We start from the raw sequence: 27246 nt of genomic DNA, 5'->3' as shown, positions 1-27246 counted from the left end.
AAATGGGCCAAACTATATATTTTCTTCTTCTTCTAATTGGTGAGTGTGTTTGGGGTTTTATTTCTGGTTCATTAGGCAAATTTACCTCTCAGAAATTCCACTAACATATGCATGTCAAAAGACAAAAAATGAATTAAAAGAACATGTTGTATTTAGTGACCTTACTGACTACAGGTGACATTTTGCCAACTGTATATACAGTACACAATTATTCCCTAAAGACTTACTGTAATTCACCCAAAACGTTTTTATGGTAGTACATTTAGTATTTCCAAGACTGACATACTACAGGTGAACTTTTGACATTTTTTTATTTACTGTATGTACGGTACACAATTATACAAGAACAAGAACGACTGTCATCCATCAATCTTTTCAAGTTCAAACAGCTGTAGTACATTAATGGCTGAAAATGTCTTCCTTACTGTACATACAGTGCATAATTATTCTTAGAAAACAATTACTGTAATTCACCAAAAGTTTTTTTTTTCATTTTCCAAAGATTGTAATACATCTATAGTGGCTAGACTGACTTACTTTATGTACAGTAAGCTACTTTTTTCTTTCAAAATTACTGTAATTCATCAAAAGAAATTTTGCCACTATCTCCATTACTGTATGTTGAGACTATTTCACTCAAACGGCTCTTTACCAGGAAGGATCAACTCAAGGCGAAATAAAACACAAGACAAGTTCTTTGGATTTTTAGCTTGCAAGGATTGCGCTGTCGGTTGCAAGCGGGAGAGAAGCAGGTTTCTCCTTAACCTGCCTTTTGCCGGGGGCCGGGCAGGCCTTTGCCTCCCTTCACCTCCTTTCCTGCCTCCCTGCCTGCTTTTGCCTCCGAAGCTCAGATCGCAAGTCACTTTATTTATAGAGGAAAGGACAGAGCAAGATAAGTAAAAGCAACAGGCAAAACAAAGACTTCAGACATGTTCGTCACATAAGTTATGACTAGTCACATATCTTTTTGGGCGCATCAGAACCTTCATTCCCTCAGATTCCCTGGCGCCCATACCAGTCTAAGATACTATATAGAGGCCATGTCATATCATGACCTAGAACAAGACGTGTTATACCAGATGAAAGCTGAAACTGAAGGGTCAAAGTTGCATAATGTCAATACATAACCCTAACACTGTACATACAAAACACAATTATTATTTTAAATACAGTAATACAGTAAAAATACAGTATTCTTACAGTAATTGTTTTCTTAGAATCATTATTCACTGTATGCCTCAACGGTGATAAATCAGTCTTGTATCAAGGAATGCACCACAACATTCAAGCTTGGAAAACATAGTATTAGTAGAATATTTTATTATATAATATTAATGTACTGTATATACAGTAAAATAAGTATTAGCCAGATTTCACCTGTGGTAAGTTAGTAGTGTAACTAGGAATGCACTGCAGCCTTTATGAACAACTGTTTGGGCACTTACAGTAGTTTATGAACATTATTGTGTACTGTACATTTATAAAATTAGGTATTGGAAAAATGTACCTATAAAACAAGCTTTTAGAGTTTGACAGTGTGTTATTTTATAAGGTAAAAGTCACTTTAATTGAAATACATTAGACGTTTTAATCCCGATGATGTAATTTTCAGATGGTCTCTTACTCATCAAACACTGATATATTACGCCAAAGTTTTCTCCGGTTTAAATTTGCTGCTACAGTGCACTGAAATAATATTTTCATGTCTATATAAAGTTGTTAAATTATGTTCTTTGTAATACTGCCGACTCTATAGAACGCTGGCAATCAAGCGTGAACGTCTAGAAACCTAAAACTAACTTCACTACACTTTTTGAGCAAAAGCGCTAAATCCGACTCTCACTTTCTCAGCTCTCTGTTCTGTATCTGAATGTGTTAGCCGTCAGTATGACTTTATAAATGAGAAGAAGACCTGAAATGAAGCTCAGAGACACTGCAGAGAGATACACAGATCTGGCCACCGTTGACAACATGAATGACTTGAATGAGCTGATCAAGAGTGTGAGTGATAGAAGTCTTGAGTTTGTCTGGATTGGGCTGCAGAAGACGGGTCTTGATAAATGGCAGTGGTCTTCAGGAGAACCTGCGCTCTATTTGAACTGGGCTCCTGGAAAACCAAATGGTGTAGATGACTGTGGAATAATTGCAAATGGACAATGGAATAATACACCGTGTGGTTCTAACCAGCAGTTCATCTGCAACAGTGAGTTCATTTATATATATATATATATATATATATATATATATATATATATATATATATATATATGTGTATATAGAGAGATACTCCTCCCCTAGAGGGCTCTATGTGAAATACAGTTTGCATGATCAGTGTCTTGTTAAAAACAACTGCAATCTGTTGGCCCACCTGGCCAATCACGACATAGGTGGGATTCCTGGAAGTATAAATGGGCAACTGCCAAGTACGTCGAAAAGACGTATAATTTACTTAGTTAGGTGAGCCGCACAATTAGTAATACTGGCGCAGATAGTAGGGATGCAACGATACCATTTAAAAAAAATGAGTCTTAGTAACAGTGAAATAAACAGTGAGTTAAGACTGACACAAGAACATGAAATGAGCTTGATCGTATTTTTTGTGACGAACGAGGAAATACAATCCAGAACACAATATTCAATAACGTTTAAATCAAATGTATATTTCAATAAGATTCAAATCTCAACAACTGTGTTCAAGAGTTAAATACATTATGCTTGTGTTCAGATACATCAAATCAGTCAATCATGTCGAAAAACATTTCAACAATTAACATGTTAATACTGAAATGTGAATTTTTTTTTTTTTACAAATGAATCTACAACCCCAACATTTAATGTATCTCAGATATCTTTGTAACTGGGGAAGACTACAAAACTGAACTTAGAACCAAAAGGATTTTTATAATGATATTCATGTTTTTCTGTGTGCGATTTTTTTTTAATATATATATATATATACACACATACACACAATACGGAGTGAATGCTCTTCAAAACATAGTATATGTCACACACATTTATATATTTCTAATGCTAATTGTAGTATTCTTACATTTAACTAACCCAATCATATGTCGGAAGCAACATATTCTTTGTTCCTATTGGCTGTTTAGTTTCAGTATAGGTAATGCAAACGAGTCAGGAAGTTTGGATGTGTGATTGGCTGTTGAGTCATCAGTTAGAACTCATGTTGCATATGTAAAAAGTGATTAATAAACAAATACATGTTGAAGCTGATTATACGTGTATCACGATCTGGTCAAGGAAGCAGACACTGGATGAATTTAAAGAAACTTTCTTTTAATATAATAAACTCAGGTAGCGGCGCTCAGCCAGCACATCAAACATAAAGAGACCATTTATACACAACGATACAGAAGGAAGTTAACAGTTCTTTCCTTAGTAGCAGTAGTTACATTTACATTTACATTTTACAATCAGTCATTTAGCAGACGCTTTTATCCAAAGCAGTAGACAATAGAAGCAATTAATATCAACAAAAGGGCAGTAGTGCATAAGTGCTCTGAGAGGGGTCTTGACTTACCTAGCGCAGACACTAGGCTTTTTTTTTTTTTTTTTTAAACAAGAAAAGGATAGGAAGGAGCAGGAGAAGAAGAAGAAAGTGCTATCGACGTTGGGTCAAGTGTAAGCGAAAAAGATGAGTTTTGAGTTGGTTTTGAAGATTGCTAGTGACTCTGCTGCCCTAGTGGCAACGGGCAGATCGTTCCACCAGCGAGGAACAGACCAGGTGAAGGTGCGCAAGAGTGATTTTGCACCTTTTTGTGATGGTATTGCAAGACGCCTTTCGTTTGCAGAGCGTAGGCACCTGGAGGGAACATATGATTTAATTATTGAGTGTAAGTACGAGGGAGCGGAGTCTGTGATTGTCCTGTAGGCCAGCATCAGGGATTTGAATTTAATGGGCATCTATAGAAAGCCAGTGTAAACTAATGAAGAGGGGTTGTGACGTGGGCCCTCCTTGGTTCGTTGAAGACCACCCTTGCCGTTGCATTCTGGACCATCTGAAGAGGTCTGGTTGTAGAGGCTGGGAGGCCAGCAAGGAGGGCGTTGCAGTAGTTATCTCAGGAGCAGGTTTCGATCCAGCAGGCAGACAGGACGGGTAGTTGGGCAGACGGGCAGAGAGAAGGATGACCAGAGTTCTAGGTGTGTGTCCTTATGATCAGCCATGGAAGAACTGGCGTGAGTGTGTTTTGAAGGTTGGTTGGTGAATGGCTACATGTGCGGGTAGTATTCGGGTAAATGTGATCGTGACCAGGTGGTGGTTTCGGCTGATGACGGAGGTGTACACGGAAGTGATGGTGTGACAACGTGCTTCCAGAACATCTTAAATAAGCATTATTTGGTGGAATCATGGCAGTCTCAGGATTAAATGGTGTCTTTTTAATGTTTCCGCTGCTGTTCCAGTTTACATTCAAACCACAAAGCAGCCTAATAATAATCAACAAATTCATTATTTAAAATTAGTTAATCTACTTCTTCTTTGTTATTTTTGAAGTGAGCACAGGACTCGTCTTTGTCAATTAGGTGATGAATTGGAGAGGCGCTCAGAGTTACTGAAGACAGAATCACATTGATATGGTCAGTGTGAGGAACCAGAATGAGAATCAGCAAGTTCAGAAAATCATCAGTTATCTGGTTCATGCATCTGGATCGGTCTGTTCAGAGACTCATGGGAGTGGTCAGATCTGAGTAACTCTTCATTCAGATAATGACAAAACCTGGTCAACCCGATAATTTTGGAGGTAATGAAGCGGTGTAGTGACTGAACCGAACACTCAGGGACAATGGCATGACATCTCTTGCACCAATCATTTTTCCTTTGTGTGTCATGAAGGTGAGCAGATCCTCACAAAACACAATATCCATCATCACCTCCACATCTCCTGAGGTTCACTCTACATGTCTGACGTCACAAATCCATCCTCTGCGTTTGTTCTGCATGTTGTTCTCGATTCGCTCTTTCTCTAGTTTCTGCTTTTGGTGTATTTTGTGTCCAGACGCTGAACTGATTCTGATCAAAGAGAATGTGACGTGGTCTGAACTTGGTGGACTACCGAGTCCAGAGTTTTTTCCTCTTGTCCGTGAAAGCGGACAGGGCTCGGTGTCCGACCTGATCCCTGAGTAACCCCTGGGTTACTTAGACATCGAGGTAAGAGGCTTGTGCGAATTTATAGTAGGCTTCTCTTGCTCTGGTTGGATAATTGCGTGATTAGGAAACGAGAAGCCAGCGCGTTAATTATCAGTGCGTGCTCCTCCCAAATTTGTTTATAGCTAAACATCATTTCTGGAGTGAATCTGCTAATTGGGTTTAAAAGTGACCAGAAGTCTGTTTATTTCTGTACCAGTAAAATTAGGGCTGGTAATTTACGCATTAATTAGATTAAATAACTACAGTAAAATTGAACACGTTAAAATGTATTCATGCATTTAACATACTTGCCCTGCCCCAGACCCACGTGGGTCATCTGACATTTCATGCAGTTAACTGATGATGACGCATATGAGGCAGGGCATGGAGTCTAGAGAATGCAGCTCATTTGTGCTGTGGAGTTGTGCAAGGGAAGAAATAGGTATATTTAGAAAAACTCAAAATGAGTCAACAGTTTAGAATAATTTAATGCTGTGTCTAAGGGATACAGGATTGTATATAGTTATATAGAGTTTTTAAATATTTATTTAGTTTTACTTAAGCTTATCACTTCACTCTCCTGTCAGTTGGTGGCAGTAAACGCAGTATTGAAACTGGTTTACAACCACCATGAAACATGTAAAGAAGTAGATCTGCAAGGAATAGTTAAACAAAGCCATTTCTCAATACCAAGTTTGCAAAGTTTGGACTTTGTGTCCTTGGTAGTTCGACTCGGGAGGATGGGAGTTTTACTCCAGTTATCTACGCAATTAAAATATGATATCACACACCACTGCCTCTTTTTGTTTTCATTTAAACACATAAATTGTAGAAATGTAGGTCGGGGATGTTCTCTGGTTTATCTGCAGTAGTAGTCAGTGCCACGATGGGTTTAATGTATTTTTATGTTCTAATGTATTAATGTTTTTCTATTTTTCTAAAGTAGTGTTGGGTTAATTGAGTATTTCGGAGGGTTCTGCATTTTTATTCGATTCGATCTTGAAGGAAGTTACATACAGTACGCGCCTGGTGGTAGTTTTAGTGAATGACTGAATTGCAGTTGACTTTACCATAGTTAGCGTCGGGTGCTAGTAGCCATTTTGGTTACTACTGTAAAGCAAACATTCTACAGTTACCGTTGGCAAATAATAACCGCCTTTTGTTAACCTTTTAATAATGATCTATCCTCCTTCAAAAACTGTTTAGAGCAATTTATTTTGAACAAGAACAATTCTACATCGTCTACGTCCATACAAGCAGAGAGACAATTTTGATTTGATACACATAAGGCAGATAAGCATATTTTATCTCTGCAGACACATTTGTGTTGCTGTTACAGTATAGTATGTTCAGTGCAGTAAATCCCAACAAAACATGAATCTAATCAAATTTAACATTGTCTACGTAAAAAGCACGTGAGATATACAATTACATAGCCAGGAACAAATAACATGGTACAAATAACATGCTGGGCAAAAAAAGTTTTTAAAGACATGAATAAAATTGATTGAGAAATTTTAAATTAAGATTAAGGGAGAAAACATGACCATTAAAGACAAAAAAAAAGTTTAACCATAAGAAAATAAGTGTAACACTGCTTTAAATAGTTGTCATTGTTCTCAAACTATGTTTTAATGAGTTTTTTTTTTTTTAAATGAATTGAGGTTTTTTGACAATGTAAAAAAGTTATTTCAACCGTTAATCGTAAACCTTATCTGAAACCTTAAAAGTAGACACTTTACTTACATTTAATGTGCTTTCTATGGACATAAAGTCACGTTTTGACGTCTTTGACCCACGTACAGGATGCCTAACACTACTAATGTGTATTTGGTTGTTTATTCAAAATTAATAACAATGATCAATGCAAGCAAATTGACATAACACCAAAACAGCATTCTCATACAATATAAAATGTATTAAAGATAACATGTTTAATTCATCCAATAACACATGTGTGTTTTCATTTAAGCTGTTGTAATACGGCTATACATCATGCACAGAATTAGGATATTTTTTATTATTTTTAAATACGAAAGTGTTTTTAAGTACGATGGAATGCATGCAATATGTTGTATGTAATATGCACTTAATGTAACATTCTTAGTTTAACCCTAGTTTTTCTCCAACATAAATCATTATCCGACCAAACAGGACTCTAGGATCATAAGCTTTGTATTCTTTCAAATCCTCTGGAAGCGCTTCTCCTGCAGAAACCTTACTGAGGATCTCTGCCTTCTTCCTGACTTCGCTTAAAGACTGTATGCGATCTTGAAATCCCGGTTTGGCTTCTTGCTTCTCAGACTCAATCATCAGGTCAATGTAGTCAGGGGTGGACAGAGGATTGGGCTTGAGAGCTATTTCCTGCAGCTGCTCCAAAGATATTTGAGATTCTTGTACTAGACGGGTCACAATATTTTGGACGACCATAAGCTCATTTTCAAGTTCGTCAAAGATCTTTTCTTTTGATATGGCCTGTCCATGCGCTTCCTCATATCACTTCTTTAAATCTTGATAGGTTCCTTTCTCTTTCTTTGACGTAATTCCATTTGTATTTCTGATTAAAGTGAACGTTCCAAACACACTTTCCTGGAAAGAGCATGCACTTTCCGTCTTTCATGGAACAGCAGTAATATTTATCACTGTCGTTTGCATAAACGCATGTTTCATGACATGTGAAGTGACAGTTTTGGCACTTGGTTAGGTAGTGGCCTGATGTGTTTTCGATCTGTTGTGGGTCATTTACTTCAAATTCGTATTCGAAATCCTTGTTTGCATCCATTTCGGCCTTGTGCTGCTCTAAATCATCTCTTGTCTTTGTAATTTCATCCAGTTTTGTCAGTCCAGCTTTGATTTGGGGCTGGAGGCCTTCCACAAGCACTTCAAGCTGTTGCCGCTCTTTCAGGATCTCCTGTGTCAGAGTCAAGCTCTTGGTTTCCATCTTGTTGAGGGATAAAAATAATTTCTTCATGCTGGAAAATCCCAACTTCCAGAACATTTGATCAAAATTTTTCACAATCAGACTCATCGTCTCTCTCAGCTTTATTATTGGTAGCAAACACGGCAGAGTTGTTGAACTTGAAGTGAAGTGGTTCTCCAGACTCGTTGGTAGAACATAGCACCTCAGAGACTTTGATGGCTTCGAGGACAGGAGGTCTTTTTCCATCCGCAAAAGTGACCATCATGAGGATGTTTTCAGCAATATCCTTCCCAAATATGGAAAAAATGGAGTCGAAGATGTACTTCTGTGTGTGCGTCAGACGGGCGAGTGAAGCCTGTACTACAAAACACACGGCATCAATGCAGACGATCCCTCCACGGGAGGAAAAGAACTCTCGAATCTGTGCTGTGATTTTCTGGTCATGTGAAATTCCTCTAGTGTCACCGAAGCCTGGTGTGTCCACAATGGTCAGAGAAAATGGGACCTGGAAACCACCCATATGATTAATCTGATATGCTGTGATCTGTGATGTCTGACTTTCAGCCTGGGATTTCTGCTTCCCTTCATCTATCAGCACAAACCGAAAGTCATCTTCCCATGTCACCCCAGAATGTAGTTGATCATGCTGTTGATTAGAGTGGTTTTCCTGCTCATGTGGCTCCGATCATAACGGTTTTGTTTGGTTTTGTGGTTTCTTTTCCAAATGTGCTTCTTCTGCAGAATCCATCACGGTTCTGCCATGTTTCATCCAGCTGGAGTTTAAATATCAGTAGGTTTTCATTGTTTCCAGCTTCTATCTTTCTGCTCAGTTTGTTCTTTATCATTATTAGGTGCAACACGTAAGCCCTTATCATTGCTGTGATATTTTGCCATGGTTTTGCTGCTTGTTTTTTGCTTGTTGTTAACAGCAGACTGGCAGAGTCTAACTGTTTTTCTCTGACCCTTTCCATTTCCACTGTTTAAAGGAAAAGGAAATAAGAAGAAAGAGATCATACTTAGATAATATAGTAGGTGAGGACATCATCAATCAAACCATAAATATAATTCAAAAAAATCAGCGTCTCCTGACATGACATTAAACCACGCTTTCTTTCTTTGGCTGCATTATGCAAATATTGCTACATTGTGACATAGACGTGTGGGGGCGTGTTTTAGCCCGTTCTGGATCAGCCTTCTCTTTAACATAGAATTAATCAATTTGGAGCATTGCAGATTTTATACATGCACAAACCAGCTACATAACACACTAATTAATTAAGATTTATTTCTATTCAATGGATATGTGATTAAAAGAATGAATTATATGAATTAATATATTTTTATGTATGTATTTATTTATGATACAGTGCATATATTTATTCTTGCAGCTTTAATGACATTTAAAGAAAATTCCATAAACTTTAAATGTAGTCACATATGTTTAGATATTTTAAATATATTTAGAATTTAAATAAATTCTGATAATGCACTCACCCTAGACAATGGCCTCTTTGTTTTGTGAGTGTGACGACCTTGAAAGAGCTTTGTATTTTGTCCATTTCTTTACAGTTTAGCTTTTTAAATCTCCTGCCTGCAACTACTGATATACTGGAGAAAAAAACATTTTAAAATTTATTCGTTATGGCTAATAAATCCATCAGACTTATTAGATGTGGGTATTTTTCATATTTATATCAACTTTGATTCACCAAGCTCTACATTAAAGGATTTTTTTTCATAGCTCTTGGTTCTTTCTCTCTCTCTCTCTCTCTCTCTCTCTCTCTCTCTCTCTGTCTCTCTGTCTCTCTCTCTCTCTCTCTCTCTGTCTCTCTCTCTCTGTCTCTCTCTCTCTGTCTCTCTGTCTCTCTCTCTCTCTCTCTCTCTCTCTCTCTCTCTCTCTCTCTCTCTCTCTCTGTCTCTCTCTCTCTGTCTCTCTCTCTCTCTCTCTCTCTGTCTCTCTCTCTCTCTCTCTCTCTCTCTCTCTCTGTCTCTCTCTCTCTCTCTCTCTCTCTCTCTCTCTCTCTCTCTCTCTCTCTCTCTCTCTCTCTCTCTCTCTTTAACCACCTTACAATAAAAACCATGTGTGGCATGAAATTTAGAAAAGTAAAAACAAAGATTGTTACACTTTGCATTAATTTACAGTGGTTAAAAGAAAGAAGAATCTAAGAAAGTGGTTTAATCAAAATCATCAAAAAACCAAAGCCCATGTTACCTACGTTTTTAACAGTAAATGTGATCGTTTACAACATTTTCAGACAAATCAGTAATCAAGGAGAAAATGTCAACTTCAAATATGGCTCATTAGGGTAAAAAAGCTCAGATGTTAAAAACTAATCCCTTTTATCATTCAAGGCTTTGTTAAACTGCTTGCAATAGTTTGTGCATCTATTTCTGGTACAAAAATCACAAAGATGACACTTACTGTTATTTCAGCTTCCTCTTGAGTCTGCTCTTCATCTGTCACAGAAAGCCTTGCGTTGGACTTTTTATCGTCAAATTGCTGCTCCTCCCATGAAGTAAAAAAAGAAAAAGGCTTGGGAAGTTTCTCTTTCATTTTCCCCAGTGACTGTAAGGCTTTCTAAGAAGCATTAGAGCATCAGAATACCACTAAAGAACATCACTGGAAAATTCTAGACAAAATGGCATTTTTTTAATGTATTAATGTCCAAAAGATGATTGAATACGTAGAAAACTAACAATAAAGGACAAACGTCTATGCAGATAGAAGTTGTTGTAGAAGGAATGGATCTGTTTGCAGAATTAAATGTTATTTTGACTTTAGTTACTGCCCACTTGCAACTAAAAACACAGTTCCTCTTCAGGAACTCGAGCTGCGCCACTGGCGCTTTGGGAACGCCTTCAGCGTGAGCCGCTCTGAACCACGTGTGAAATCTGTCCAATGGAGGGGGCGATGTCATGAACGAGATAGCGTCACCGACCAGGAAGTATAAAGTCACGCTCTGGAAGCGGCACCAGCTTTCTGCTGTTCAGTAAGCGCTCTTTGTGAAATTGTATGTCTATTTATTGTCTGTCTGTCCAGTTTAAATATATTTCAACTGCTAGACATGGCTGATAATCAGGGGCTCAAAAGAAAATCTAAAAGAAAACACTGTGGTGATCCGCCGCGTTTCAAGCGGTGTGCTGATCCCTGCCCTCGCTACATCACGGGTGGGGACACAGACAGCTTGTGCTTGGCGTGCCTGGGAGCGGAGCACACCTGGCGTCAGCCCTCGAGGAGACTGATTGCCCACATTGTTTGCAGCTACCGCTGCGAACACTCCGCTCCCGGAGGGCTCTCTTTGAGGAGGGAGCCTTCACCAGCGTTCCCAGGGGTTCGGGACCCGCTGCCGCCGAGGCGGAGTGGCGAACGCATCTCTGGGGATCACAACTCGATCTGGCGGAGGAGATGGAGACGGGCTTGTCCTTTTCTCCGTCGGAATCCACCAGATCGGGCGCTCGATACCATGTATCCAAAGCCGAACTTTGGCTTCTTTTGGCCACGGGAGATGTCCACCGGCGCGCTCTTCCTCCGAGAGGTCGATGTTGACACGGTGGATGACGCGCCACTGCACACGCCCCAGTATGACATTTACATTTAATCATTTTGCAGACGCTTTTTTCAAAGCAACTTTACAATTGAGAGTACAACAGCGATTCTTTTTTTGAGAGACAAACAGACAGAGTAAGTGCTTATAACACCCAGTCACAGGCAGTGTTCAAATTAGTACATGCCAGAAAGGAAGGAATAAACAAGGGGGAGGCGAAGTGAGACAGTGAGGTTTTTTTATGATGAGGTCAGGTATTGCTGAAAGATGTGAGTTTTCAGCTGTTTCTTAAAGATTGACAGAGATCCAGCATTCCGGATATGTATGGGAAGATCGTTCCACCAGCCAGGAACAGAGAAAGAGAAAGTTCTGGAGAGTGATTTTGAGCCTCTTTGAGATGGTACCACGAGGCGCCGCCGCTAGCAGCAGATCTCAGACTTCTAGAGGGTGTGTAGATTTGTAATAGTGAGTGGAAGTAGACCGGTGCCGAGTCTGTGGTTGTTCTATATGCAAGCATCAGTGCCTTGAACTTGATGCGAGCTGCAATGGTAGCCAATGTAAGGAGATAAAAGAGAGGTGTAACATGGGTTCTCTTGGGCTCATTGAATACCAGCCGTGCGCTGCATTCTGAATCATTTGTAGAGGTTTTATTGTGTTCAATGGAAGTCCAGCCAGAAGAGCATTGCAGTAGTCCAGTCTAGAAATGACAAGGGCCTGGACAAGTAGCTGTGCAGCTTGCTCTGTTAGAAAGGGCCTGATCTTTCTGATGTTGTGTAATGCAAACCTGCAGGATCGAGCAGTCTTTGCAATGTGATCTTTAAAGGTTAGTTGGTCATCGAGGATTACACCAAGATTTCTGACTGAGGTTGATGGGGTAATTGAAGAAGAACCTAGCTGGATGGTGAAGTCATGCTGGGTAGTTGGAGTGGCAGGGAATAGAAGCAGCTCAGTCTTTTGTCAGGTTGAGCTGTAGGTGTGGTACTCTTGCATCCATGCCGACATGTCCGCCAGGCAACCCGAGATCCGGTAGCTACCGTTGGATCATCTGGATGAAAAGAGAGTAGAGCTGTGTGTCATCGGTGTAGCAGTGGTAGGAGAAGCCGTGAGCCTGTATGATGGGGCCTAGTGATGTAGTGTAAATGGAGTAGACAGCAGGATCTGATGATTCACAGTGTCAAAAGCAGCGGATAGATCCAGCAGAATGAGAACTGATGATTTGGATTCAGCTCTTGCAGTCCGTGCAGGGCTTCAGTGACTGAGAGCAGCGCAGTCTCAGTCGAATGGCCGCACCTGAAACTTGACTGGTTATGGTCCAGTTTGTTGTTTTGCGAAAGAAACAGTGATACCTGGTTGAAAACCACTCCTTCAAGTGTTTTCATATGCGAATGAAAAGAAGAGTGACTGGCCTGTAGTTATCAATAAGGCAAGTGTTTAAAGTGGGCTTTTGAGCAGTGGGGTTACCTTTGAGCCTGCTTAAATGCTGTGGGAAGGTGCCTGTGAGGAGAGATGTGTTGATGATGTGCGTGAGTGCCGGCAAGACTGTGGGGGAGATTGCTTGCAGAAGATGAGAGGGTATGGGGTCTAGCGGACATGTTGTTGGATGGCTGGAGAGGAGAAGTTTGGATACTTCTGCCTCAGTGAGGGAGCAGAAGGAGAAAGTGGAGGAATCGGTAGTCGATGTGGTTGGTTGAAGGTTGTGTGTTGGGGGGGCTGAGAACTGGCTACTGATCGCTTTTGTTTTGTTTGTAAAAAATGTGGCAAAATCGTCAGGTGATATTGAGGTGGTGGGAGGTGGTGGAGGGGGATAGAGCAGGGAGTTAAATGATCTTAAGAGCTTACGTGTGTCTGACGTGGTTGTTAATCTTGTTTTGGAAGTATGATGATTTGGCAGTGTGGATTTCAGCAGAGAAGAAAGAAAGCAAAGTCTCATACCTGCTCAGGTCTGACAGATCTTTAGATTTGCGCCACTTTCTCTCCGCTGCCCTGAGTTTGACCCGATGCTCACGGAGAACATCAAACAACCAGGGGCTAGAGGAGGCAGTCCGTGCTGGCCTGGAGGAGAGAGGGCAGGTGTCGTCTAGACAGGAAGTTAGAGTACTGAACAAGGTGTCTGTAGCTGCATTCACATCCAAAGAAGAGAAAATGGGTAGGTGAGGGAAGGAGGAGGACACAGCAGAGGAGAGATGGGAGGGAGAAAGGGAACGAAGGTTACGCCGAAAGTAACCAGTATAGGGGTTGGTTGCTCAGAGATAGGAAAATGTAGTTTGAATGTAAGAAGGAAATGGTCAGAGATGTGAAGCGGTTGTACTGAAATGGTGTCTGCAGTACAACTGCGTGTTTAAATTAAATCAAGCTGGTTGCCTGATTTGTGGGTGCTTGTCGTGATAAGGCGTTTGAGATCGAATGAAGCTAGAAGTGAATGGAAGTGTGTAGCGTAAGGTTTGTCAAGATGAATGTTGAAGTCCCCAAAGAATAGGAATGGAGTGCCTTCTCTGTAAAAGAGGACAACAATCCATCCAGCTCCTCTAGGAAGGTGTCTAGAATATGTCCAGGGGGCGGTAAATTACCACTATGTGGAACTTTATCTGACTGTGATTGCATGAAATTCATTTGCATTGTAATTACATAGAAGTGAGTGGGTTGAATATTTCCAATTCTTTGAGATGAGGAGACCAGTGCCCCCACCCCGGCCAACCTGACGAGGTGTGTGTGAGAAAGAGTGATTGTTGGCTAGAGCAGTTGGGGTTGCTGAGTCTTCTGACCAATCCAGATCTCAGTCAAGCCCAGAATGCTGAGTGAAGAATGTAAAGAAAAAGCAGAAATGAAGTCAGCTTTGTTGACAGCTGACTGGCAATTCCACAGACCCACAGAGAAAGATAGAGGTGTAGTAGAGGATGTAGGGACAGAGCGTAGGTTAGTAAGAGTGTATTGTCGTCTCGTGTGTTTTTAGGGAGAGGTCGAGAGACAACCGGAATGAGTTGGAAACGCATGATAGAGGAAGGAAAGAGAGGAAGTGAAGATGTGTAAGAGAATGAATGAAGATGTACAGAAGTGAGTTGTTTGGTTAAAGTCGCGCTGGAAAAAGTCATACGTCTTTACTCTCGTAGTCTTCACACGAGGAGACTGAACACGAGCGCTGGACGCTTCCGCTGTCGCTTTCGTGACAGCGCACATGCAACAAATAAATACAAAGTGCTTGCAGCGGAAAGCTTGTTCTAATTCGCCCAGCCAGTAGCCAATCAGGAGCTCGATCAGGTAAAACGAAACTAACACCTTCACACTTAAGTGCTCTTTATAGCCCGGAGGCAAACAATATATGAAAAATATGTCAGGACACAGAAAACACATAAGACCAGAGCTATAACAAGCTAATGTCAACCACATTTTCACAAAACAGAGGAAACTGGAGCAATAAGTATCCACATTAAGGAAAATTTTTTACATTGAATAAAAATGGTAAACAGAATTATCACTGACCATCACTGCATTTGTCATGTTATCATTGTTGAAAACAACTGTGCTGCTTTATATTGTTGTCGGAATTGTGCGTATTGTGTTTATTACAAAACAGACACACACATATGCATGCATATATATATATATATATATATATATATATATATATATATATGTATATATATATATATATATATATATATATATATATATATGGCAGGAGGAGCAAGTCTCTTTTTTATAGTGCATTATTGTTGCGTCAGCGCCACGTGCTATAAAACGTGAACGTATGCGCTTTTTGAGGTGTGTCGCTTGACTAATCGTAGCGCAGTTAACGCGCTTTCGTCATCTCCCGAAACTAATTGGAGCACGCGAGCTGGTGAGGAGTTTATACTGTTTGTTCCTATTTTAGTTTATTGTTTAGTTAAAAGATGTACTTTACATGTTTTAGTGACGTGACTCAAGTACTGGTCTTGAACCAGTGTTCCTTGCTGCCGGGCCACCTGAGGGGGCTCGTAGACGCATTTTAAACATTGGAGAAGGTACGGAAGTATGGCATCTGTTTTCTCAGCTGTGGTAACCGGACACGCTTATCGAATAGTTTGTTCCCTGCATTGACACATACTACTCGTGATCAGTGGTTGAAACCAAATCCCTTCGGTCCGTAAGTAGTTTTCTTTTACATTATAATATAGTGTAAGGGAGGTGTTTTAATAGTGTAACGCTCTCTTTCTTGCTTTTTAGGTAAAGTGAAGGTCCATAAACTGCACTACAGTCACCTTTTTTGCTTTAACGGTTGCAGTGCTGTCCTGTTTCCAGACTTTTTGGTTTAATATTATTTTTTTTTGGTTTTCCATATGTCTTCTCTTTTGAAGTTGAACTGATTTCTTTTTGTTTTCGGTTTTGATTTTGTTTATTCGAACTGACTCCCTTTAGTACTCAGTGGAGCTAATTATGTGACTTTTATGGTCAAGTTTTGTTTGTTTTCTTTTGTGCTTTAATTCTCTTGATTGGTTGTGTTGATGATGCTATTTCATTCAAGTGATAAAGTTACTGACCTGCCTTCTTTGTTGTGACAGGCCTGAGCACCGGGGCAGAGAATTTCTTTTAGGTGGTGGTATCTTCCTCACAGCGAGCAGTGATCACCTTCCCATGTGTGAATGTGTGTGTGAGTGTGCCCGTGTGTCTACACAGTGAAATGCAGTGAGTCACCAGCGAGTGGTGTGGTCTGTCCTCCCTAGTTTTGGTAAGCTCCAGCCCGGGGGCCCTTGACTTTTAGAAGTGTCTTGTGTAGATCCAACAACCTTCTAGACTATTTTAAATGCTATTTCATCCAAGATTTGTCAATAAAAAAGTGTTTCGTGACCAACTTCTCTGACTCTTAATTGGTGGGGACGAATCTGTGTTAGCCTTTTTAGGTGGTTCTTTTCAATTCTTTGGGTGAAATTCCCATAGTGGCGTAATCGGAGTGCTAGTCCCCTTTCATACTGGGGAAGTCTGATATTTCCTGCCACCTGATCCCATCATTCCCAACGCCACATTGTGGCGCAGTCGGCAGGGTTTCCACCATAATTTTGCGTCAGAGATATTGGTGTCTTTGTATTGTCTTAGGGCTTGTGTTTGTTTTGGAAACAGGATGGCAGTGCACTGTATTAGTGATTCCAACTGATGGTTTTTCCTCTCTCCGGTGGTAAGTGGTTTTAAAGGAGAAAAATGGAAGAAGAATTGCAAGAATTGAGGGATCTTGTAGCTCAATTAAAAGCTGATAAATGCGGTTGCAACAGGCACAGGCGCCAGTTGGGTTGCCGGGTCCTGATGCTGCCATGCCTAGTACCTCTACGGCTCCACCTGTTACACCTCAACCCTATAGTGTTGGTGTTGTTGCACCTGAACGATTCGCTTTCGTGCGCGTGATCGCAGATGTCCGAAATTTAGTGGCAAAACGAGTCTGAGTATTGATGAATGGGTTGAGGAGGCGCAGGCGTGCATGAGGGTACGTTATATGTCTCCTGCAGACCAAGCTTTTTCTATTTGACCATTTGGAGGGAGAGGCGCGGGAAGAGATCAGGTATCGCCTCTGATTCAGAACGCGGAGACCGGATAAAATCATTAAGGCTTTGCGTGAGCTTTTATGGCTGTTCACAGTCATATGTAGCGTTACAAGAGGTCTTCTTTTCTAGAAAGCAACAAGAGGGTGAGACACTCATTAGAGTTTTCTCTGCACTTATGGGCCTATTGGAAAGGGTTAAGAACAGAGCGCTACATAATATCCCTAATGCAGAAATTCTGCCATGGATCAATTCGTTTGAGCACGCTATGATAGTGCCTTGAGGCGTGAACTGAAGCAGTTGGTTAATTCGTCAGCCCACTACTACCTTGTTGGAGGTCTGCAGTGAAGCGCATTAGATGGGAACAAGAAGGGATGCCTGGGGGGCAGAGGCGTAGTCAGTCAGTCCCCTTCTAGCATGGCCTTCAGTATGGGGTACATGGCAGGACATCTGTTAAAGATGTTAAGACACCACAACAGTCAGAGTTGGGTGAATTGAGAGAAATGTTGCGACAGCAGCAACAACAGCTAGATCAACTCACACAAACATTTGCCCGGTTCCAAACTTCACATGCACATAATCGTTCCCTTCCAGTCTGGCCCCCTATTATCTGTAGGCGGTGTCAACGGCCGGGGGCATTTTGCTCGTGAGTGTGCTTGGAAAGAAATTTTCCCCACGCTCGGCAGCCCCATGTCTGGCTCTTCCACAGCTGAGAATGGACAGTCGCGTTCCTCCAGACCGTCGGAAAACTAGCTCCCACCGGGCTGCAGAGTCACAGCCTGGGTGGGGAAGAAATTGACTCAAGTAAGACGAGCGTATACCACCTCCGTTTGAAGTTGATTTCCTCTTGTCACATGTGGTTGCCCTTATGGGGGTGTGTCGGTGCCCTGTTTGGTGGATACTGGGTTCAATGGTGTCGACAATCACCGAAAGCTGCTTCTGTCGGCATTTTGAACCATGGGGCCAGGATCGCCTCCGAATTGTCAGTGGTTACAACTTCGGGCTGCCAATGGGCTAACTATACCATATGTTGGGTATTTGGAGCTAGATGTGGAACTTTGTGGTAGGTTGGTCGCTTGGTGGTTCGAGATCCTCCTGGTGATATGAGTTTAGAGGTCCCTGGTGTGCTGGGGATGAACATCCTTGGTCGGTGTTATCAGGAGCTTTTCGGACAGCATGGCCCTGCCTCTTTGACCTTCCAGTAATCACACAGTTCCTGGTGTGTCGGCGCGTTACAGCATTGTCATAAAGTAAGTGCTGGGACCCTTTCCGATCATGTGGGTGTGTAAGGGTGCGTGGGCGGAGAGTGTACCGTATTTCAGGTGGCACAATGAAGTTAGTGGCCGCAACCTGTTCAGCCCAGTATTTTGGGAATATCATCCTGTTTGAGCCCCTGAATCAGGTCTTCCAGCAGGTCTTTGGCATCACCTGCCGGTAAGGGTAAATCGAGGACTGTTTATGTGCCTATAGTGAACATTGGCACAGTGGAGATAACACTTCGTCCTACAACGGTGGTGGGGAACTTGAAAGAGGTTTATATGGTCAGTTTGCCAAAGCAGGGATTAGTGAAGAGAAATTAGTAAGGCAAGGCAAGGCAAGGCAAGTTTATTTATATAGCACATTTCATACACAATGGTAATTCAAAGTGCTTTACAAAAGAGGAAATAAAATAATTACAAGATTTAAATAACAATAAAAGAAATTAAAATAAAATAAAAACACTGATTTAAGATAAATTGAATTAAAAGCAAAAAGAGATTGATTTAAAACAGTTTAAAATAAAAGAAGCAAAGTAGCACAGTTGGACGCAGCACAGTGCTCATTCTGTAAATGCACAACTAAACAGATGAGTTTTGAGTCTGGATTTAAAAGTGACTAATGTTTCAGTAGCTGCTACTGTTCAGTCCCCATAGTGCAGCTGGGGCTTCTTCCGTGTCCCAAATGATTGAGTCCCTTGATTTGTCTGTTTTATCTGGTTTGGAGCAGGTCAGGTTAGGGCATTATTGAAAAAAATACCAAACTGTATTTTTCAACCACGAGAGCGATCTAGGCTGTACTACGCCTCATCTCTCATGACATCCCGCTATTGGACAGTGTCCCAGTGCGTCAACGATATCGACGGATCCCCCCTTCTGAATATAAGGTGGTAAAAAACCCATATTAACCAGTTGCTTGAGGCTGGAATTGTTCCGAGAGTTGTAGCTCCTTGGTGCATCGCCGATAGTTTTGGTAAAAAGAAGGACAGTAGTCTGCGATGTGCGTGGACTATCGTCACCTGAAAGCCAAAACTAGGAGGGATGCATTTCTGCCTCGGATCGAGGAGTCTTTGGATTCATTGGCTGGGGCTCACTGGTTCTCTACCTTAGATTTGGCCAGTGGGTACTTGCAGGTTCAGTTTCAGAGCCGGATAAGCCGAAGACTGCTTTTTTTGTACACCGCTCGGATTATTTGAATGGAATCGTATGCCTTTCGGCATTTGTAATGCGCAAATGCACGCTCCAGAGGTTAATGGAGCGTTTATTTGGTGATCAGCAGTCAGTCCTTGCTGCTGTATCTTGATGACGTGGTGGTGTTTTCTTCCTCGATAGCACAGCATGTGGAGAGACCGGAGATGGTTTTGGTCGTCTGGAGAAGGAAGGACTTAAGGCGAAACTGGAGAAACGCGCTTCAGACCTGAGAGGTGAAGCACTTGGGTCATGTTATATCTGGCGCAAGGCGTTTGCAACTGACCCAGGTAAAATTGAGGTTGTTGCGAAATGGCGTTGCCCTGAGACTGTGTCAGAGTTACTGAACTTTCCTTGGGTTTGTAAGTTATTATAGGCTTTGTGGAAGGGTTTGCTGTTGGCTGCACCTCTGCATAGGCTGGTTTCAGAGGTATTGGGAGGTAAGTCAGGCAAACAAAGGGGCAGAGGTTGGGCCATGCATGGACTGAGCAGTGTAGGATAGCATTTGAGGCCCTAAAAGAGAAACTAACATCTGCCCCAGTACTGGCTTATGCAGACTTTACTAAAACCTTTATCCTGGAAGTAGACGCTAGCCATGGTGGTTTGGGGGTGGTGCTCGCCCAAGAGGTCGAAGGAAAGATTCGACCTATAGCGTATGCCAGTCGTGAGCTCAAGGCCCACTGAGCGTAATATGACCTATTATAGCTCCATGAAATTGGAATTTCGCCCTTAAGTGGGCCATGGTCGAAAAATTCAGGAGTACCTTCTGGGGGGCACAAATGTATTGTGTTCACCGATAATAATCCCTTGAGTCATTTAGCCACTGCAAAGCTTGGTGCTACAGAACAACGTTGGGCTGCGGAGTTGGCTGCATTCGACTTTGAGGTAAGGTATAGATCCGGCAGGAGTAATGGCAATGCAGATGCCCTCTCCCGCCAGAATCCTGTCTTGTCATGTGGAGCCAAGGAGTTGTCTGTGGGCGTTAGGGTCCCTGAGTCATTGCAACAGGTTATTGGCGCTGGGGTTGCAGTCCAGGCAGATGTTAGGGCGGTGAGTGCATTGCCGGGTATTCATTCTCTGATTTGCGTTCTATGCTGGGAGGATGATCCGGTTATTGGACCAGTGCTAAAGTTCTGGGAACAGGGCCAACGCCCAGGGCCGGAGGCACGGCGGCAGCTACAAAAACAAGCTTTGACCCTCCTACAACAATGGAACCGATTGGAGGAAAGAGAGGGGGTTTTGAATCGGGGGATATTCAGACCGGATGGAGGGGAGGAGTGTTATCAGTTGGTGCTGCCTGATGTTTTGAGGAAGAGGTTTTGATGCAGCTACACCAACAACATGGGCATCAAGGGTGGGAACGCACTAGTGAGTTGATTCGGCAGCGGTGTTACTGGCCAAATATGCTGGCTGATATAGCTCGATGGTGTCAGCAATACGAACGCTGTCAGCTGGCTAAAGACAATCAGCCAGTGGCACATGCGTTTATGGGTCACTTACTGGCCTCACGGCCTAACAAAGTTTTGGCCATTGACTTCACGACACTGGAACCATCATACTCTGGACAGGAGAACATACTGGTGATGACCGACGTATTTAGTAAATTTTCTATGGCAGTGCCCACGCATGATCAAAGGGCTGAGACCGTGGCCCAGGTATTGGTTCAAGAGTGGTTTTATAAGTTTGGTGTCCCTGGCGGATTCATTCCGACCAGGCCGTGAATTTCTTTGAATCTACTCTTATTAGACAACTCTGCGAACTTTACCAGGTAAGAAAATCTCGTACCACTCCCTACCACCCGCCGGCAATGGGCAATGTGAGAGATTTAATCGCACTTTGTATAGTTTACTGCTTAACATTGCGAATTCCAGGAAGAGGGACTGGATGTCTTGTTTGTCACAGGTAATATTTTGTTATAACACCACTCCTCACCAAGTGACTGGAGAATCCTTATTATTTAATGTTTGGTCAAGAACCGCAGTTGCCGATAGACTTTCTACTTGGCAGGGTGCCTGAGCCAGTTGCAGGAGTGTACATAGCTGGGTTATAGAACATCGTAGGCGATTACAGGTTGCCTTTGAGGGGCACAGGTCCGGCTGAAGGCTGCAGCAGCCCGTCGGAAGAAACGGCATGACCAATTGCGTCGAGATCTGCCCTTGTTAGAGGGTCAGTTAGTTTATCTAAAAAGATCTTGGAGTGAGAGGCGCCACAAGATCCAGGATTTGTGGAGTTCTGGAACCTGTCGGGTGGTCCGCCCTCAAAGAAGGAGGGGTGGTGTATACCATTGCACCGGTTACCGATCAGGCTAAGGTGCGGAGAGTGCATCGCTCCTTGTTGAAAGCCTGTGTTCAGGAGGATGTTGCCGGAACAGCCTGCTGAGGTTGTGGAGAGTCAGAAAAAACCCCAAGAGGATGAAGAGGAAGACGAGGTCGACTTGATGATGTTGGTACCAAGCATGCCTCGGGTTGCATAAAATTCCATCCTGTGGGAGCGAAGCTCAGGATGTTGAGCGTCCAATGCAGCCTGAGGGTCAAGAAATGTTGTCAATGGTTTGCCTCCAGTGGGTGTGGTTTTGGGTGCAGCTGGAGGACAGGGTATGGAACCCAATGTGAGGAAAGGATAGTACCTTCTGGTCTTCATACTGAGGAAGTGCTTGCCCCTCGGAGGTCAGCCCGTATGGGAGCAGGTCAGCATTCCAATTTACATCACCTTCCCGGGCTGTAGAGTTAAGGAGAACCACTGGCAGTTCTGAAGTTGTGTCCAACACTATGGTAGCTTTGTTTAGGCCTTGGAATTAGTGGATTGACAGGGGTTTTGGTGATTGGTTGTTAATCCATCGTCGGGCGCCGATGCAAAACGGAGGGGTAGATTGTGGCAGGAGGAGCAAGTCTCTTTTTTTATAGTGCATTATTGTTGCGTCAGCACCCACGTGCTATAAAAACGGGAACGATGCGCGCTTTTTGTGGTGTGTCGCTGACTAATCGTAGAGCGCCGTTAAGCGCGCGCCAGTCATCTCCCGGAACTAATTGGAGCACGCGAGCTGGTGAGGAGTTTATACCGTTTGTTCCTATTTTAGTTTATTGTTTAGTTAAAAGATGTACTTTACATGTTTTAGTGACGTGACTCAAGTACTGGTCTTGAACCAGTGTTCCTTGCTGCCGGGCCACCTGAGGGCGCGAGACGTACTTAAACATTGGAGAAGGTACGGCAGCATGGCATCTGTTTTCTCAGCTGTGGTAACTGGACACGCTTACTAATAGTTTTGTTCCTGCATTGACACATACTACTCAGGGATCAGTGGTTGAAACCCAAATCCTTCGGTCCGTAAGTAGTTTTCTTTTACATTATAATATAGTGGGGTAAGGGGAGGGTGTTTAATAGTGTAACGCTCTCTTTCTTGCTTTTTTAGGTAAAGTGAAGGTCCATAAACTGCACTACAGTCGCCTTTTTTGCTTTAACGGTTGCAGTGCTGTCCTGTTTCCAGACTTTTTTTGGTTTAATTATTTTTTTGGTTTTCCATATGTCTTCCTCTTTTGAAGTTGAACTGATTTCTTTTTGTTTTCGGTTTTGATTTTGTTTATTCGAACTGACTTCCTTTTAGTACTCAGTGGAGCTAATTATGTGACTTTTATGGTCAAGTTTTGTTTGTTTTCTTTTGTGCTTTAATTCTTTTGATTGGTTGTGTTGATGATGCTATTTCATTCAAGTGACAAGTTACTGACCTGCCTTCTTTGTTGTGACAGGGCCTGAGCACCGGGGCAGAGAATTTCTTTTAGGTGGTGGTATCTTCCTCACAGCGTGCCGTGATCACCTTCCCATGTGTGAATGTGTGTGTGAGTGTGCCCGTGTGTCTACACAGTGAAATGCAGTGAGTCACCAGCGAGTGGTGTGGTCTGTCCTCCCTAGTTTTGGTAAGCTCCAGCCCGGGGGCCCTTGACTTTTAGAAGTGTCTTGTGTAGATCCAACAACCTTCTAGACTATTTTAAATGCTATTTCATCCAAGATTTGTCAATAAAAAAAGTGTTTCGTGACCAACTTCTCTGACTCTTAATTGGTGGGACGAATCTGTGTTAGCCTGTTTAGGTGGTTCTTTTCAATTCTTTGGGTGAAATTCCCATAGTGGCGTAGTCGGAGTGCTAGTCCCCTTTCATACTGGGGAAGTCTGATATTTCCTGCCACCTGATCCCATCATTCCCAACGCCACATACAGGACGTGGACAAAATTGTTGGTACTCTTCGGTCAATGAAAGAAAAGTCACAATGGTCACAGAAATAACTGTTATCTGACAAAAGTAATAATAAATAAAAATTCTATAAATGTTAACCAATGAAAGTCAGACATTGTTTTTCAACCATGCTTCAACAGAATTATTTAAAAAAATAAACTCACGAAACAGGCATGGACAAAAATGATGGTACCCCTAGAAAACACTGAAAATAATGTGACCAAAGGGACATGTTAATTCAAGGTGTGTCCACTAATTAGCATCACAGGTGTCTACAACCTTGTAATCAGCCATTGGGCCTATATATATATGGCTCCAGGTAATCACTGTGTTGTTTGGTGATATGGTGTGTACCACACTCGACATGGACCAGAGGAAGCAAAGGAAAGAGTTGTCTCAAGAGATCAGAAAGAAAATTATAGACAAGCATGTTAAAGATAAAGGCTATAAGACCATCTCCAAGCAACTAGATGTTCCTGTGACTACAGTTGCACATATTATTCAGAAGTTTAAGATCCATGGGACTGTAGCCAACCTCCCTGGACGTGGCCGCAGGAGGAAAATTGATGACAAATCTAAGAGACGGATAATCCGAATGGTAACAAAAGAGCCTAGAAAGACTTCTAAAGAGATTCAAGGTGAACTTCATGCTCAAGGAACATCAGTGTCAGATCGCACCATCCGTCGTTGTTTGAGCCAAAGTGGACTACATGGGAGACGCGATCAAGGAGGACACCATTGTTTAAAATGAATCATAAAAAAGCAAGACTGGAATATGCCAAACTACATGTTGACAAGCCACAAAGCTTCTGGGAGAATGTCCTGTGGACAGATGAGACAAAAATCGAAGTTTTTGACAAGGCACATCAGCTGTATGTTCACAGCGAAAAAATGAAGCATATCAAGAAAAGAACACTGTCCCTACTGTGAAACATGGAGAGGCTCTGTTATGTTCTGGGGCTGCTTTGCTGCGTCTGGCACAGGGTGTCTTGAATCTGTGCAGGGTACAATGAAATCTCAAGACTATCAAGGAATTCTAGAGAGAAATGTACTAGCCAGTGTCAGAAAGCTTGGTCTCAGTCGCAGGTCATGGGTCTTGCAACAGGACAATGACCCAAAACACACACGCTAAAAACACCCAAGAATGGCTAAGAGGAAAAAATTGGACTATTGTAAAGTGGCCTTCTATGAGCCCTGACCTCAATCCTATTGAGCATCTTTGAAGGAGCTGAAACATGCAGTCTGGAAAAGGCACCCTTCAAACCGGACACAACTGGAGCAGTTTGCTCATGAGGAGTGGGCCAAAATACCTGCTGAGAGGTGCAGAAGTCTCATTGACAGTTACAGGAAGCGTTTGATTGCAGTGATTGCCTCAAAAGGTTGCGCAACAAAATATTAAGTTAGGGGTACCATCATTTTTGTCCAGGTCTGTTTCATGAGTTTATTTTTTTAATAATTCTGTTGAAGCATGGTTGAAAAACAATGTCTGACTTTCATTGGTTAACATTTATAGAATTTTTATTTATTATTACTTTTGTCAGATAACAGTTATTTCTGTGACCATTGTGAGTTTTTCTTTCATTGACAGAAGGGTACCAACAATTTGTCCACGTCTGTATATATATATATATATATATATATATATATATATATATATATATATATATATATATATATATATATATATATATATATATATATATATACACATACACTATAATACTTTTAAGGAACAAAGTTACAACCAGAAAAAGTATATTCTTTAAGCATTAAATTACAAGGAATTGGATATACTTTGTTATATAATGACACATGAATTATAACTTATACACATTATTACAAATTACAATTTTGTAGATTTTCTTCTCTTTAACATACTTATAACATGACACAGGTATGTGTATTGTTGGGAAAATCTTCGTTGTTTCCCTCCCAGGTTCAGGTCTGTCAATGATGAGACTTACTTTTAAATTTACTATCTTAATTAGTTTAATAAAGTCAGAATAATTGAGACTGAGCTCAGGATACAGAACAACAGCATTAAAGGCATGCAGGGCAGTCCTGTATGCTCACACTACATTTCACACAATATTTACATTCTTGTGCTTGCGTCTTCCTCCCATTCAGGGTGTCCTTCACAGAACCAGGTGCAGTTGTTTCTTCTCGACCAGTAGATGGGCTCAGCAGTCTCCATATCTTGTTTCTGTAGATAAGACATTTTGCACAGTACATACACATAATATCAAGTAGAAAAACTCAGAGCCTTTATGAGGCCTGGGCACAGTGCTTCTATTGAGTAAATCCTTTAAAACATAAATCCTACAGTATACAGAGCCTTGCAAGAGTATTCATACCCCTTCAAATTTAGTTATGTTGCTGCCTTATGTGAAACTGCTTTGAATTACTTTTCCCCTCATCAGTCTACACTCCATACACCATAACTGAGTCATTCTACGAAACGGGTGCCATTTGTGTCCACAACACTGGATGAGATGTCCCAAAGTATGTTAAAGCTATTAATTAAAGTGTTCTTATTAACATGATATACCATAAAATACTTTTCTTAAAGAGTAATATCACCAAATAAGGTTTGTTTGTTTTGTTTTTAAAGACCTTTTTTGGTATTTGTATTATGTTTTCCTGTTTATATTAGACATATTTATTTAATTTGATGACATTTTATATATATTTTATGATGTGTGTGTGTCCCTGAGTTTGACTTACCACCCCGTCACACTAAATTCTTTTAGCTGTAATTAATGTACCGTTTCTATAAATGACCTCAAATTTAGCAGAAGTGACCTTGTTTAAGCTTTGAGTTCTGGGCGGTTACTTTGGTTTATAGGCAACTTGTTGCTAGTATGTTGTTAGTTAGTTGCTAGGGTGTTCTGGGTGGTGACTAGGTAGTTGCTAGGTGGTTGTGATTGTGTTCTGGTGGTTGCTACACAGTTAAAATGTAAATGTTGTTGCTGAGTGTTACGTCCCCTAGTGGTGTGACGGTCTAGGTTAAATAAGGACGCACATAACCGGGAGAAATAACCCTCTTAATATAAAAATATGTTAAATACATGATCGTGAGTGCATAAATATATTTACAGGTTGTGCAAAAAGATAACCATTGAAAAAAGGGGAAACGATAAACAGAAGAAAACAAACGAAGCGTAAAAGCTAAATAAAAGAAATTAAAAAACAGACAATGCTAACTGAAACCCCCTTTTCCTCTAACCTAACTGAAAAGAAAGAAAGAAAACAAATCTTCAAGACTCACGCCATAACTAAACTACTCTAACTGAAACATAAATACACAAAGCAGCACCCGCTCCTAAACTAGTGTGTTTAACATGGAGAGACCTACGTGTTGGACTATCTGTGTCACGTGACATCCTTTCTCACTCTTCTCTCAGGAAAATCAGATCATCTCTTGATGTTCGACAATAGTACTCAAAAACGAAACCGCT

The 27246-nt window shown here is 41.5% G+C and overlaps 1 protein-coding gene and 1 pseudogene across 1 annotated transcript in view; one reads left to right on the top strand and one right to left on the bottom strand.

The window, feature by feature from the left end:
- Nucleotides 1-27246, bottom strand: part of LOC122335881 (NACHT, LRR and PYD domains-containing protein 3-like) — a 140875-nt gene that overhangs the window by 97135 nt on the left and 16494 nt on the right. The window lies entirely within an intron of this gene.
- LOC122335874 lies at nucleotides 3-4730 on the top strand (annotated as a pseudogene).

Source organism: Puntigrus tetrazona, unplaced genomic scaffold (genome assembly GCF_018831695.1).
Source record: "Puntigrus tetrazona isolate hp1 unplaced genomic scaffold, ASM1883169v1 S000000905, whole genome shotgun sequence".
Taxonomy (NCBI): domain Eukaryota; kingdom Metazoa; phylum Chordata; class Actinopteri; order Cypriniformes; family Cyprinidae; genus Puntigrus; species Puntigrus tetrazona.
The sequence above is the reverse complement of the archived record's forward strand: the minus strand, read 5'-3'. Positions and strand labels throughout refer to the sequence as shown.